Here is a 16,306-nt window from a genome sequence, read left to right as displayed (position 1 = left end):
CGGTCTTCAAATAATTTAAAAATATGAAAAATAGTAAAAAATTCAATATTTCATAAGGTTTTTGTATGAGTTTTGTGCTGTAAGGTAAGTTAGGTAGAGTAGGATATAAAGCTCTTTTCAGCACTAACCTTGTTTATAAAACATAAATTTTCTATGCTTGCTTGGTAAGAAATAAGCATATGTTGGCTAAATATGGCTTGATGTAAGCCATAAGACCACACTTCCCTGAAATATCTGTGACAGATAACTCCGGATCAGACTTTGAAGGGAATATCTTTGGTATAATTATAGCTTTTGCTCCCTAACATTTTGTTCCTTAAGTTGTCTGTTCCCCCTGTTTTCCTTTGTTAAACTACCACTACTATGCTTGCTCAGTTCAAAAAAAAATGTGAGTGCTTCTTGAAACTTCCACTTGCTTTGTTCACTGTGCTTGCTTCTTGATGTCTGAGTTCTGGTGAGTTAGAATCTCTCATGCTTTGATCCTGAACACTGCTTCTTCCCAGGTATTATCTCTGGGGCATGGGGAATTTAACTTCATATACTCATTGTTAGTTCTAATCCAACCAGGCATCCTCATACCATCATGTTGCTATTATTGAAATTTGGAAATACTAAACACCAGTGATAATAAATTATCTCAACCCTCCACCAAAAAACATCCCAGGAAATTTACTCAAAACAAAACAGCTTTCTTTTGGCTCACATCACCTTCTGGTGGCGTGTACATCAAAATCTAAGGCTCCACCAATATTTTTCTTTTCAATTAGATTTGTCTTTGAAAGAGACAAATGTCTATAAGAATAAAAGTGGGTGACAGAGAATACAACGCATCACTGCCCCTCTCGTTACTGCTGGAAGGTTGAGTATTACAAGTGGTAGGGACTTTAGAAGTATGCTCTCCAAACTTTTTGCTTGATAGTTATGGAAGCTGTAGACAGATCAATTAGAAATTTAATTTCTTAATTTTTTTTCTGCCTATTACTCTTCACATTGACACAAACATTCACATTGTATGTACACACAAAAATTCAGCATTCCCCTAACCTTTGTCTCTTTCTCTGTTTCTCTGTCTCTTTCTCCCACTGAATCTTAAAATTCAACTGAATAAGTATACCATAAGCATCAAGAATGCAAACATTTTATGAGAGATGCAATGGTCTTCTTCTTAAAAGTCAATGGACGATCATGTTAAAATATAGCAAAGTGAATAGAGAATAGGACCAGGAGCTCACCTGACATTGATCTGAAGATATTTTCATACCCATCCCCTGAGTGAGCCTATAAGACTTAGTTAATACCTTTGCGTCCCATTTTACTCTTCTCAAAGAAGAGTTATGATTCCATCTCACAATATTTCTGATGGGATCACACCAGGTTTGAGGTACAAAAGTGCTTGCACGCCATCTACATGTATGAAAACACACAATAAAAGTGTCTTTGCACACACAAGGTGAGGCTCAGAAACTCCAGAATGATGAGGTATTGCTAAGTCCTGCAGTGAGCTAAGGAAACAGTCAGAAACCATCAAAGTCCCAACAACAAACCTATATTTGGTCTAACCACACCCAACTCTCATGGCAGCTCACAAGGTACATATGAGGAATAATACCATAACTTTCTTGATTTCTGGTAGCAGAAACATATTTAGGAACACAAAATGACAAACTACTGGGCTTCAAGAAATAGAAAGTATTCCCAGGGAACACAAGACACACATCAAAATACCTCATCCAGTCCCTAGTTTAGCAGTAGGCCTTTGGAAATAGACAGAGAGGGCATTCTTAAAGTTTATGAGGAATCATAAGACCTGTTTTCTCTTGTGTGTGCAGCCTGAGACTCTGAGCCATTGTCCCAGGGGAGGCCACTGGCAGCCTCAGACAGAGCAATCTGAGTTAGGATGAGCCATGATACTGAGTTCCAGTAAAACCCACAGAATGTTCTGAACTTGTGACTAAGTCTGAGCTAAATAAACAAGCTCCAAGAATCACCTCAAGAAGGGTGGCTATGTGTGGTGTGGCCTGATAATCTCTTTTCTCAAAGGAAGGAAGGAAGAAGAAAAGAAGACACACACACACACACACACACACACAGAGAGAGAGAGAGAGAGAGAGAGAGAGAGAGAGAGAGAGAGACAAAAAGAAACTGAAAGGTCTTATATAAAAGAGCCAAGATACTTTAAAATTTTCATTTTTTGATACTGATGTATCTAGCTCTTATTTGATGCTAATCTCTCTACTTTGAGCTCTCACAGGAAAGTAGTTAACTGTGAGTGCTGGATCCCAGGGCCTCCTCAGGACCACCATGAGACCTGGGTGGGGTTGAGCAGATGCTGTGCTTGCCTGCAACTCCCTTGAGTCAGCCAGAACAGATCCTCTTTTATTGATTTTATTTTATTGGCCTTCCTCACACTTTATTGGAGAAATAAGTATATAACAAGCTCCTGCTGTTTTTCAAAGGAAGAAAGCGTAACAGCAGAATCAATAAAAATATTAGCCTTGGAGCAGCGAGAAACGATGGTTACATGTTTATTGTGTGTCAGGTAATTCTTTCACTTAAAAATCCTCACATGACCCCAGAAACAAATGCTCTCATCAGTACCCTACAAGTGAAAAATAGATAAAGATCCAGAGAATCTGTGTGAATTCACATATGTGAGGAAGCCAATCATTAGCTCAGAATATAGTTCCTACCAGGAAGACTGATGCCTGCCCATGTGTTCTTATCTGATACATTATATTGACTCCTTCACCAGGTCTTGACTTGTATTTCTATTTTCAAGTTGGACCCAAGGTTGTTGCCTAGCTACCCCTTTCTATCCCTGTTCTTTGCAACTTTCAGCCTACATGCAGATAGTGTTCCTTTGGTAGAATGTTCGCTGGATAATTCACCGAGAAGGATGATTGTTCTGGCCCAATCTGCCTCTCCCTCACTTTGCTCCATTTTCACTCTTAGCATATTAAAAAAAAATACTGATCTGCAAGATCTGTGGGATCCATGTGGTCTTTAGTCTATGGGCCTTTTTAGCTCCTGAGATCAGTGACCTTCAAAGTTTCCCAGATCATTGCCCATCCCTAACAAGTGAATTGCAACAAAGGCCTGTGGAAGTAAATATGTAAGGGAGTGCAATAATTGTCAAGGAGTCACTGTGTGAGTGTCAGCCTTGCTGTGGTTGACACAACACTCTGAAGCCAGCCTCAGGTTACAATAAAAATGAAGTACATTCTAGTTACTGGTGGTGTTATGTCAGGAATTGGAAAAGGAGTCATTGCTAGTAGTGTGGGCACAATACTCACATCATGCGGCTTACATGTAACTAAAATTGACCTCTATATTAACATTGATGAGGAACATTCTCTCCTTATGAGCATGGAGAAGTCTTTGTGCTAGATGATGGTGGAGAAGTTGACCTTGACTTGGGAAATTATGAGTGGTTCCTTGATATTTACCTCACCAGGGAAAATAATCTGACCACAGGGAAGATATGCCAGTATGTGATTAACAAGAAGCACAAAGGAGATTATTTAGGGAAAACAGTGCAGGTTGTCCCTCACATCACAGATGCAATCTAAGAGTGGGTGATGAGACAGGAGTTAACACCTGTAGATGAAGATGGCTTAGAGCCTCGAGTATGTGTTATTGAGCTTGGTGGCACAGTGGGTGACACTGAAAGCATGCCCTTCATTGAGGCCCTCAGCCAGGTCCACTTCAAGATCAAGAGGGGGAAGTTTTGCAATTTCCATGTCAGTCTTTTCCTCAGCCAAGTTCAACAGGGGAAGAGAAACAAAACCCACCCAGAGAACTATTCAGGAACTTAGAAAGCCTGGGCTTTCTCCAGACTTGGTGGTGTACAGGTGCTCAAATCCTCTTGACATATCTGTGAAAGAGAAAATACCAATGTTTTCCCATGTGGAACCTGAACAAGTGATTCATGTTCATGATGTTTCATCCATCTTCGGGTACCCTTGTTGTTAGAAGAGCAAGGGGTTGTAGACTACTTTCTGCAGAGACATGGCCTCCCTAAAGAGAGACCATCACAAAAAATGCTGATGAAATGGAAAGAGATGGCAGACAGATGTGATCACTTGCTACTCTATTGCTCTTCTGGCCTAATACACCAAATTCTCAGACTCATACATCTCTGTCATTAAAGCTCTATAGCATTCTGCATTGGCTATTAACCACAAATTGGAGATCAAGTACATCAATTCCACAGACCTGGAATTGAGTACCCTGCAGGAAGAAATGTGCTACCATGAGGGCATGGCAGAAGTTCTGCAGTGCTGATGGAGTGCTGGCTCCAGGATGATTTGGTGTTGGGGAACAGAAGAAAAAACGAGCAATTGCCTGGGCTCATAAACAGAGCCTTTTTGGAGTGTGTGCTTAGGAATGCAGATAGCAGTGGTTGAATTTTCAAGAAATATGCTGGGATGACACTATGCCAATTCTACAGAGTTTGACCCTAAGACTAGTTAACCTATGGTCATAGACATGCCAGAACCTAACTCTGGACAAATGGGTAGAACCATGAGGCTGGGCAAGAGGAGAACCGTGTTTCAGACCAAGAACTTAGTCATGAGGAAACTCTATGGAGACACAGACTACTTGGAAGAAAGGCACCATACCGATTTGAGATGAATCCAGTCTTGAGAAAGCACTTGGAAGTGCAAGGCTTGAAGTTTGTTGGCCAAGATGTTGAAGGTGAAAGGATGGAAATAGTGGAGTTGGAAGATCATCCATTTTTTGTTGGAGTGAATTATCACCCCCAGTTTCTGTCTAGGCTTATCAAGACCACACCCTTCCTATTTTGACCTTCTTCTGGCCTCTGTGGGGTGTCTCCCACAATACCTTCAGAAAGGTTCCCTGCTCTTACCCAGGCACAGATATGGGAGCAGCTCCCCCGACTCTGAAATCGATGAGCTGAAGTTTCCATCAATAAGTCAAGACTGATCCAGATGATTATTCAAGAAAACCTTCAACATTTGATAGTTTATAACTATAATTTTATACCCTGCTTTTGACATTTTAAATCATGTTCTTATTAAGCTTATTTTATTATGGGGGAAAGGATTTGGAAAACTTTCACTTGTATGTCCCGTCATTTATACTGGACCCTGCAACACAAGTATTTGTGTGACAATACCTTTGCAGTTTGTGTGCTTTTGAAATAGGAAGCAGGATTCTGGAGGGACCTGATTGTAGCCACTGGCTGTTTTTCCAGTCAATTGAGTCATGGTCATTGGAGTGAATTGCTGCGATTTCCCTGGGGTACCAGAACCCCCAGTGCTGAACTGCTAACTGGGTGTTGCTGGGATCTCATTGCTGCTGAGATATAGAGGACTAGGTGCCAGCTCTAATTGCCCTCACCATTCAATGGGGCATTTGGGTCTTACATTCATCAGACAAGCTCTGTGTGTATAATGTGTCACATAAAAACCTTGGGTCTCTGGCTACACTTTCTATTCCTGGGGCTGAGAAAAGTCCTTGCATTAAGGGGTGAAGAAACAGGAAATTTTAGGATAACTGGCTCTAAAGCCCTCTCTTGTGTATGTACCTTTGATTGGAGGGTATATTTTTCTTCCAGAATGGTGTTATTGCACTTGAAATGCAGTTTGAAGTTATTTTCTTAATATCACGTATAGCAAAGGGCATGGCCCTGTACCTACAATAAGGAGCTGACTTGATGTGTACTCCTAACTTAACAAATAATGTGGAGCCATTAAAATAATAATTGTCAAGGAAAGAATGAAGAAAGGCATGTGGTGGGGAAGATCACTTGATTTGGGCTGAAAAACCCAGAATGAGCAGCCTAACAGCTATGATTGGAATCATAGCTGCTCTATGAGGTGTCACTGTGAATGACACTTCATTTATTCATTTGTTTTTGAAATAAGGGTCTCAGATTAACAGTGCTGTTTTAAGGATTAGATGAAGTAGGATGCACCTCTAAGATCATTGTAGTTGGCTTCCTACAATTACTGCTCTAGACTTGGTTCTGATGATGTAGCAATTGTATGAAAGGAGTGAGTGCTGAGTCATAGAAAATTGAGAGTGGCCAAGTTGCTACGGGGAAAGCACTGAAAAGGGTGCAAAGAAACAAGCAACCTTTTGGCCAAAAGTGTCTCACCTTATATACCTCTTCAGTGCTTGTTTCTGTCTGGATAACATAAGGTAGCACAATATTTTGTGTGCATTTTTGATATCTCTGAGATCTCTAAGACAAAAGCTAGCATTCCACACTTGATCTGCTTTCCCTTGGATTTCTGATAGCATATGGTTGCACTCTCCTTGTCGGGGACTAACTACTCCCTTTACTATTTGGTTCCTAGGTTCCAGCTCAAAATAAAATTCTGAGTACTTCTCACATTAAAAATTTCTTTTGGTTGGTTGGACAAGAGATGCTTATGTTTACCATGGGCAGTTAATTCAGTGTCTTATCTGGATCTCTACGGGTCGTTCTGGGTAGATGAGCCTCATGATTGACTGGGTCAAAGGAATGCCATTATCCATAGCCAGCTCTTTTCTTTTATGAATGCAAAAGGAGAAAAATGTGGGGAGACTCCCATGGAGATTTCGGCTGCAAGTCCATGTTGAAGAGTTGGGTGGGTTTATTCCAGTTCATGGCAGGACTCACTGTTTCTTTTGATATGCTGATTTATTGGATGAGGATACTGCCAAGGACTTAGTTGGATGCAAAAGTCATATTGGCCACCTGATAACAAGGTTCTGTGTTTCCAGTCATTTCCTTAGCTATCGTTTTACAACAACCAGTAGTTTGTCTCCACATCCGTTCAAACCGAGCAAACAAACAAGTCTTCAGAGCTTTTAAAGGGCCGTACACTGATCATGGCCTCAAGAATCAGTCCCATAACAACTATATCTCCCTCAAAGTCTATGAGTTACAAGACATAGCTTCCACTTCTGTATGGCTTATCAAAAGTGAGCAAGATTTAGCACTTTTGATTTTCAAAACATTTACTTGTTCATCATTTAATACTCAAGAAAACTTCTTGCAACTACTATTATAAATGTACATATTTTGCATGAACAAACTGAAGACTCAAATTGCCTTTTGAGTCTTGCTTAAGGACATAGATCATAATTGAGATTTTTCTGACTCAAATTCTTGGCTCAGAGTTGAAGAGCAGCAAAGGAGATTGAGGAAGACCCAAGGCAAAAGTTCCTAACACTTAGCAAAATAAGTGACTGCTGAATTGCAGTATCCTCACAACTTCACCATCTCTCATGGCTCAGAGAAGGCATTAGGAAAAATGAATGGTATAGACTACTTACATAAGTAGTACCTAGCCCTCTGGAGACAGAACAGAGAATGGGAGTACGGAGTGGAAATGGAGTCAGAGACTCTCCAGCCTCTAGTTAAGGAGCAACCCAGGCTAGTCATGAAATCCAGTTGAGTCTTTTTACAAACTATTTTCTATATGTGCACCTCAGTTTTTCCATTATACATAAGTACACAGGATTCACAATAATATCATAAAGATAAAATAAGGCACGGGTAGTAAAAAGCAGAGTAACTAGAACAAAACAGTGGCTACAACTATGCCACTTCAAACTGACTTCATAGCATCAAGCAGCCATTTATTGGTGAAAACAAGGTTCTTGGACTAGACAATTTTTTTCATTATTTTCTTCTGGTTCTACAAGCAGTATGTGACTGCCTCCGTTATGATGGAGAAAGAGATTGTGATGGGTTTATATAGGGGTGTCCCTGATATATATGATAAGATTGCCAGCAGGAGACAGTGAGGCTATTATTTCACTTTGATAATGAGAAAAGTTTAATAAAACTACATTTTATTGGAAAATCTTCTAAAATGTGTGCAACTTATGAGTTTTCAGAAAACCTTCTGTGTGTGTGTGTGTGTGTGTGTGTGTGTGTGTGTGTGTGTGTGTGTACCACATGCAGGGACCCTAAAGACCAAATTTGAAATGATCTTATTTGTAGCCACGCAGATTATAAATAATAGATCAAGCTTTGTTCCACATGACGGGCTCCAATATGTCCCCTTTGCCAGTGCCCTATGCTGACTCCAATCGTTAATGTATTTACTCTCTATCTGACCTTTGTTTTCCTCATTCCATGTCAACAGCTCAGTGTTCATCCTTTTACAAATAACTATATAAAGCTTACTTTAGAAATGTACCCTCTGCTGCAGTGTGTCATCTTGTATGTGATCTATTATTATCGACTTAAGTCTGTGTCCTTATTGCATAATTCAGCATTTTAATATTCACTTTGAAAGTGTTTTGAGTCACTTCTCTGCAAAGGTGCTGTATTAAATTACATTCATTATTCTTGCTAAATGTAGGCAAGTCATGGTGCAGGCGAACGAGAAAGTAACTCCCATTATCCTCAACGCATTCCATCACATTATTATTCTATGTGACATTTATCAACACAGCATTTAGACATTTTAAAGAAGAAAAAAGAGATGACTTCAAATTCCAGAACATTTAACTAACACTGAGCCAAATTCTGCAGGTGAAAAAGTCACTTTCTTATCACAAATTATACATTGCCTTAATTTCCAGAGTACAGTTAGAAGTTAAAAATGCACACACTATGAACAAGAGTATGTGAACAATAAAACCCACCTGCTACAATTTTTGTTGAGCCACGCTTGCACCTATGGCCATAATGTAACTGTTAGTGTCTCCTTGTGTTTCAAGGACACTGAGATTGTATAGGGATTCTGCCATATTTTCTTAACCACCACAATTATGTTATTTTTTCCTTACAACTTTATTTTAAAAAAGAGAGATACATGTAAAAATTTTTAAAAGCATATTGGCATAAAACTATATGAATATATTTCTGTCAGTACTTGATTATTTTTAAAGGTTTGATAGGATGCATTGAAATCTTACTGGTTACCATAAGCATAAAGTACATGTAAAACAAAATGTAACATGGAAAGAGCAATTTGCAAATTTATCTGGAATAACAAAAACCTAGAATATTGAAATCCGTCCTCAACAACAAGAAAACATCTGCAGTAATCACCATCCCTGACTTCAAGCTATATTATAAAGCAATTGTGTTAAAAATCACATGGTGCTGGTACAGATATAGGCAGGTAGATAAATGGAACAGAATAGAAGATCTAGAAATGAACCCTCACACGTATGGTTACTTTATTTTTGACAAAGGAGATGGTAACATTCAATGGAAAAAGGACAGCCTATTCAACAAATGGTGTTGGCTCAACTGGCAGTCAGCATGCAGAAGAATGAAAATAGACCCTTTCTTATCTCCTTGTACAAAGCTCAAGTGCAAGTGGATCAAAGATCCACACATTAAGTCAGATACACTGAAACTATTAGAAGAGAAAGTGGGGAAAACCTTAGAACTCATAGGCACAGGAGAAATTTTCCTCTGTTATTTTTTTATGTTATGAAAAACTCATTGTCTCTTAAAGGAAATGCCATCCTGCCATTCTGTCTTTCAACTACTCCCTGGGCTGGCATTTACTACCCCCACTTTCACTGTTTGTGAAGCAATCAGTGCTTCAACATTTTTTTTGCTTCAGTTTTACTCATCATAGGTGCAGAAGGAGACACATGAGAATATTAGTGGTTTCTTCAAGCAAATATTGACCCCAGGATTGAAGACCAAGGACCAAGTGATCTCTGACAATAAAGTGGCAGAAGAACAGGAGGGGGTCGCAAATAAATGCCTTTGGAAGGGAGTTTCTTCTGGAAGTGTGGGTAGTGTAGATGACTCTAGAATACCTACTCCAGATGTTGACAGGCTGCTGAATCTTACTCTCATGCCCTTCAGACCTGCAGGGTCATTGGGTATCTACAAGAAGATCACAAATTTCTAATAACCGTCTGTAGAAACCAAGCTGCCCCACTATTCTAAGGTGACTCTGGCAGGATAACAACGTAGTAAGCCTTTCTAACTGTCCAGTGGGTCACATGCTCTTTGGAGGACTGTTATGCTAGATTTTTGTCAGCAAGCATTACAGAGTATTTTCAATAGTGTCACGGATTACTTCTTGCCCATGGGATAGGCCTCACATTGGTTGACCAGTCTCTCCATCTTTGTCCCTGTACTTCTTATAGGCAGGACACATTTTTTGTTGAAGTTTTTGTGGGTGGGTTGGTGTCCTTATTCCTCCACTAGGAGTCTTACCTGGCTAAGGGAGATACTCATTCAGGCTACATATCTCCTGCTTCTAGGACTTTCAGGTAGAGTCACTCTGAGAGGATTCTGGGGCCTCTCTGGCATGTCTAAAATATGCCGCCCCACCTATTTGTGCTATACCTGACTCTCCCCACCCCTGTTCCCTATCCCATCCCATTTCCTACCTGGTTCACTCTCTCGATCTTCCTCGGATAACTATTTTATTTCTTCTTCAGAATGAGGTTTAAGCATGTTCTCCTGATCTTGTCCTGTTATTTAGCTTTTTTGGCTCTGTAGATTTTATAATTTCTGGCTAATATTCACGTATAAGTTAGTAGGTGTTATGCGTGTGCTTTGGAGTCTAAGTAATCTCACTCAGTATGATATTCTAGTCCCAAGAATTTGCCAGGAGAACTCTTGATATTTTTCACCACTGAGTAGTATTACATTGTGTAGATGAACCACATTTTCTATACATATTCTTCAGTTGAGGGAATATCTACCTTGATTCCAATATCTGGTTATTACAAAAAAAGCTGCAATGAACATACTGGGTCATGTGTCCTTGTGGTATGAGGGAGTATCTTTTGGGTATATGCCCAGGAATGATATAATATAGCCTGTGTATTGACGACAGAATTGAGGAACCTAGAAATGATAGAGACTCCACAAAAAAACCAGCCGAGGCAATTGATCTGAATGCTCAGCATTCCCAGAGACTAAATAAGACAACCATACACGGGCTGGATCTGTGACCCCTGCACAAATATAGGAGATGGTCAGTTTGGTCTTCATGAAGTTCGCCCCAAAATTAGAGCCGTGGTTTATCCTGACTCTATTGCATGCCTGTGGATCCTACTTCCCTAACTGGTCCTGCAGTAGCTTGAAGTGGCAGGGTGGATTGGTGTGTAATGGGGACCTCCCCTTTCTCATAGTAGAAGGGAAGTGGAAGATGGGGAAGGGTTGTGAGGGAGACTGGAAGGAGAGAGGTCTACAATCAGAAAGTAGAATGAATGAATGAGTTAATGAATGAATGAATAACTAAATAAGTAAAGAAGGAAAAATATTCAATAAGCTCAACAAGGTTCCAAGAGAGTGTTAAGGGTGAAGTGCCATCAGTGTCCAGGAGAGGCAGCTGTACAAATCCACCATCCAAAAGCTCAACATCAAAGTTATTTGTTTGTGTTAGTTTCTTAAGACCTTGCAATAAAGGTTTTGTACAAGTGGTTGTAAGCCTGTCTCCTCATCTGTGAATTAGAGTGGATAATAACTAATTTAATGTTATTTGTAATAATTATTAAGTATTGTGCAACTTACTACTGGTATTGGGAGTAGTTTTGTTTTCTAACCTGTGCACTAGTGGTAGACAAGATAGAGAAAATCCTTTCATATCAGGCAGCTATATGCATCTTCAATCAGAATTTCTGAAATTGAACTTCCAGCATACCCGTCCGACTCAAGATACCAATTTTGCATCTATGCTCCATAAACCACTAGAGTAAAAGATAACAATTGGTAATACTACCGACCACCTGCTAGAAAGGAATCTGAGAACTTCCATAGCTAATTTTTTCTAACCCTTGTGAGGATTGCACTATGCAGTGCAAGTTTAACTTAAGTTGTCATTACAACACTCACAGATACCTCATTTTGGTAGCTGGACCATCGTTAACTCAGAAGAATAATGGGTACTCTATTCTTTCTTCTCAATGTAAAATCATTTCTAGTGTCTTCGGGTAAGCTATAAGTAGGTTCTATCCTATACACTTTTCTTCAGTCAACAGTAGAAATGAAGCCCTCTTTGGACAAAACCCAATCCTAATGAGATTAAAGATATCGTTTTCATTTTATAAAAGAGACAGTTATATCACTGCCAATGTTGCTTTACAAAAATATGCCATAACCCACTGATGGTTTTCACTGAAGATAAATGAATAAAATATTAGTGAACATTTTAAAAATATTCCTTCAGTCTTGTTCTCTCATTTCCTTGGAGTCCTTTTCTGCCCCAGAAGTACTTCTTACTTAGTTAATTTTTGCTGGTATGGAATTTGGATGAAGCAGCTTTAAAACTAAAGCCAATCATGAACTGATGTAAATGAAAATTAGGAATATCTGTGCCAACAGCTTACTTGTATACCTAGTAGTCAAATAATTAGCGAATGGTGTAGGACAAATGTACCTTTTCCCAACTACCAGCTGCAGAGAAAAGGTGTTGCACTGATACATGAAATCATAGAAATAAGGGAAGGACAGCTTCGTCAAGGAGAGAAGAAACTCATTCTTAGGAGTAGAACAGACTTTCGCAGTCAGTGCTTACTTGATGAGAGCTGGGAAGCATCATGATTAATGCTTTTTTCTGGATGTGGTATGACTATCCTACCCAGTAATTTAAAGCAGCTGTTATCACCTGTGCAAAACTTGTATATAATTGGGCCAGTAAATGTTCTGTCGTGTAATGGGGAGGAGCTCATGAAGTTTCACCTCCTTTCTGAGTATCAATAGGAAACACATTTTTCTTTTCAATAGTGTAGCCACTGATGCGTGGTAAGTTACTTTTTGCCCATACTCATTCCACACTAAATAAACTCACTGGGTCATCAAAAGAAAAGATATGGAGAAAGGTGAAGATTGTTGGTTTGAATAAAAATGGCCTCCAAAGGCACATATGTTTCAATACTTGGTGTTCAGTTGGTGGAACTGTTTGAGAAGGATAAGAGGGATGGATTTGTTGGAAGAAACGTTTCACTGGAAGAGGCTTTGAGGTTACAAATGACTGGTGCCATTCCCAGTGTGCTCTCTGCTTCCTTCTCTCAGGTGGCGATGCAAACACTCTGCTCTTGTTGTCATCATGCCGTCACACCACAGTTATGAACTCTGCGGTTCTGAAATTGCCAGCCTTTTACAAATTGGATGGATTGTGATGTTTTATCACACCAGTGAAAAGACACAGAGACTAGTTGGAAGGAGGAAAAGGCTAAAAGGGCTGAGAAGTGAACAAGAAATAACAGAAATTGATATACCAAAATGCATTATAAACATGAGACTTATAAGACACACTGTTATATATAATTAATATATGCTACAAATATGTTAATTTAAATTAATACGTTTTTAGTTCCTGTATGCTAAGATTCAAATAAATTCTAAACAAAAGAATAGCTACTGTAATAGGCAATTACAAAGAACTAAGAAAGGCTCTAGAGAACTGGCAAGACTGTTGAGTTGTAAATGTGTCTGTTGCCATCCCTGACCAAATCATATGGTGTAGGGAAGTACCAGCTCCTGCAAATTATCCTCTAATATCCATACCTATGACATGCTGCATACAACTTTACATCCTCACACTCATACACACATATATACCACATAAAATACATGCACACACATCAAAGAATAAATATGTAAATGTAATTTCATTGTTTAAAAGAGCAGCTCAATTTAAAGTAAGAGTCATGAAGCCCTGGTGCGTGTAAAAGACACAGGTACAAGATTCTATCCTCTCTGGAGACAACATAGCTAAGTGTTAGTTATTTCTTGGCTTAAATTAAGTAAAAGAAAGAAGTCATGAGTTGGCTAAAATTTACATTTGTGTGGCTGTTTTTCTATATTCCACAGGATTGGATTTGGTAGACAGTGCTGTGATCACTATAAGGGCATGACACAAAGACTTCAGTGCCTTTGGGATGTATCCAGAGTACCCAGAGTAGCACTTTACCCTGTTGTGGTGCTGCTTTTACGATGACTGTACCATATGGTAAGCCCCTAAGATTTGTCGAGAAGCTTCTAGGTTGTATTCATATTTCAGTGAAGTTCAACTTTTCAGTTTGTGATTTTGGATGCTGTTAACTCTCTGCCAAGCTTGGCTTTTTCCTCTGTAAATGAATATGACATATGCAAATACCCTGAGTGTGCTGAGAATTAAGTGAAGTGGTGTGTATGTATAGATACTATGTATGAATATATGGAAAATGTGTGTGCATCTATATATGCATAGGGCTTTGCATACAAAGTAATTTCATATAATTACCAGAGTTTGAAGGACTCTCAGGCATCAAATTATCTTAATGTCTTAAAATACAAATGCAGTCATTTGCTCAGAAATGCAATGATTCCCTCAAATTGTAAAAGCAATTTTTAATCAAGCTATGAACCAACTGTGTAGAGCTGGGTGCACTAGTTTTATTCACAGTTTAAACTTTGAGGATAAACATGATCATTTCTATTGCACAAATAAGCAAACTGAGACTTAGAATGATCATTCATGGCTGCCACTGCAAAGTCATGCAGATAGGAAACAAGGTTACTATGAGTCCAGTACTCCTGCCTTCAAGTCAAGGCCGGCTCAGTTTCTTTTATAACACAAATAGCTGTGATTTGTAAAAGTATGATTTCCAAAACCCAGAACTACTTAATTTGAAAAGATATGCAGGTTAACTTTATTTGTGAAGGGTGTTTTTTTTTTTTTAATGCCTCTGAGAACAGAGGTTCTAGAATATTCAAAATGTATATTTCTATAAAGCTCTACTACATGATTTTGGGATGGGGACCAATCATATTCCTACAACATTAAAATGCCAGTAAAGCATCAGCATAAGTTTAAATATCTCTTCCCTTTTGTTAAACTCAAAACAGACTCATCTCTGTTCTAATGAGCTCTTTACAAATGTGCAATCTTCTTAACTAAGATTGCATTTATCTGTTGCACTCTAGATGGTGTTTTGTAGTAGGAATCTGGGTCTTCAAATAACTCTGAAAGAAGCAGAAAGCAAGAGTGGCAATCAATTTTTATCTTTGTAAATAAAGAGCCAAAAGATGTTTAATATCATGTCAAAGAAAGCAGCTCTTTAAAAATTTCAAAGCTCCTGGTAAGGAGCCTTGTACATGTCCAGTAAAGATAACTGGATGAAAGTTGATGAATTACTAAAGCCTATCCCTTTCCAGAATAGATACACGGATCCATATTGAGGTTCCTAACAGTGACTTTATAACCCATTTTTATTATGCTTTATACTCAAAATGCACCTCTAGAAATGAAAATGGATTTATTCATTCAAGCATCTCATGTCATAAGGACTATTCATGGGTCATATGGCAGTCATAGTTTTTCCTTCTAATTGCTGTACATTGTGACTAGCGTTTCCTGTGCACTGATTTGAGAAATGATGGTCAATGATTTTGAAGCTGAGCAAAGGTTTTAGACTTAATCCACTGAGATATGGCTTCATTTTTCTCATTTGTAAAGTATTATGAAGTTGGATTAATAGAATTCAAGTCTCTGCCAGTGTTAATATTTAAACATTTCAAGGCCTGGCCTTAGAGAAGAATAGATATCATAGCTCCAACTCATTAGGCACTATGTTTGCAGATCAATACACATGCAGTCTTCAATGTATTAGTGAACTGAGGTTTCTCATACTTACTTTCATTTTCTTCTGTACATATGATAGGTGAGCACTTGGGTAACTCAGCAAGGTGGAACAGAGGACAAGAACAAAAAATTCAATGTTTTATACAAACATAGAACAACTGAAATTATAGGAGGCTAAAAAAAAAATACCTCTCAGACAAGATTAAAAAAAAATGTTGGTACAGTGGGAAACATTCCAGGCAAAGAATTAACCTTGCTTGTAGGTAAAATGTGTTTGTGTGTGAGTGTGTGTGTGTGCATGTGTGTGACTGATTATATATATATATATATATATATATATATATATATATATATATATGCATTTTCATGCTACTTAGCTCTTTATCTATCTGAGGGTCATAGTATTTACTGGAAAAAATAGTCCCACATTTTTTGAGATATTACCTGAACCATGGAGAAGTCTGAAATATGTTTCTGTTTGTGTCTACTACCTTCTCTGTTAATATGTAGAAAACAGAGTAAGCATGTAGTGTGTAATAATCACCTTAATTGATATTTCCCATTGTTAATTGCAAAGCACATCTTCAGTACCAGATTATGAAGTTCTTCTCTCCTTAGGAATTTCAAATTTCATCTACCAAATGAGGTCTTTCTTCTAGAGTCTCTTAGAGGATAAGAAACATAAGCTTTATTTATTACCACTAACAAGTCTTTCCCATTTGCAAGGCTAATCGAGAAAATCCCTCACAATTGATTCGCCTCTGCACTCCAGCTCCATGAAGCTTTAT

The 16,306-nt window shown here is 38.6% G+C and overlaps 1 pseudogene across 1 annotated transcript; it reads left to right on the top strand.

Moving 5' to 3' along the window:
• The first annotated feature begins 3,210 nt into the window (after positions 1-3,210).
• On the top strand, positions 3,211-4,947 carry LOC308437945 (CTP synthase 1-like; annotated as a pseudogene). Its single transcript has one exon. The product of its transcript is annotated as a CTP synthase 1-like (transcript).
• The last annotated feature ends 11,359 nt before the right edge of the window (positions 4,948-16,306 follow it).

This window comes from Micromys minutus (assembly GCF_963924665.1).
Source record: "Micromys minutus genome assembly, chromosome: 27".
NCBI classification, from domain to species: Eukaryota; Metazoa; Chordata; class Mammalia; order Rodentia; family Muridae; genus Micromys; species Micromys minutus.
This window is presented reverse-complemented; position numbering and strand designations above follow the sequence as displayed.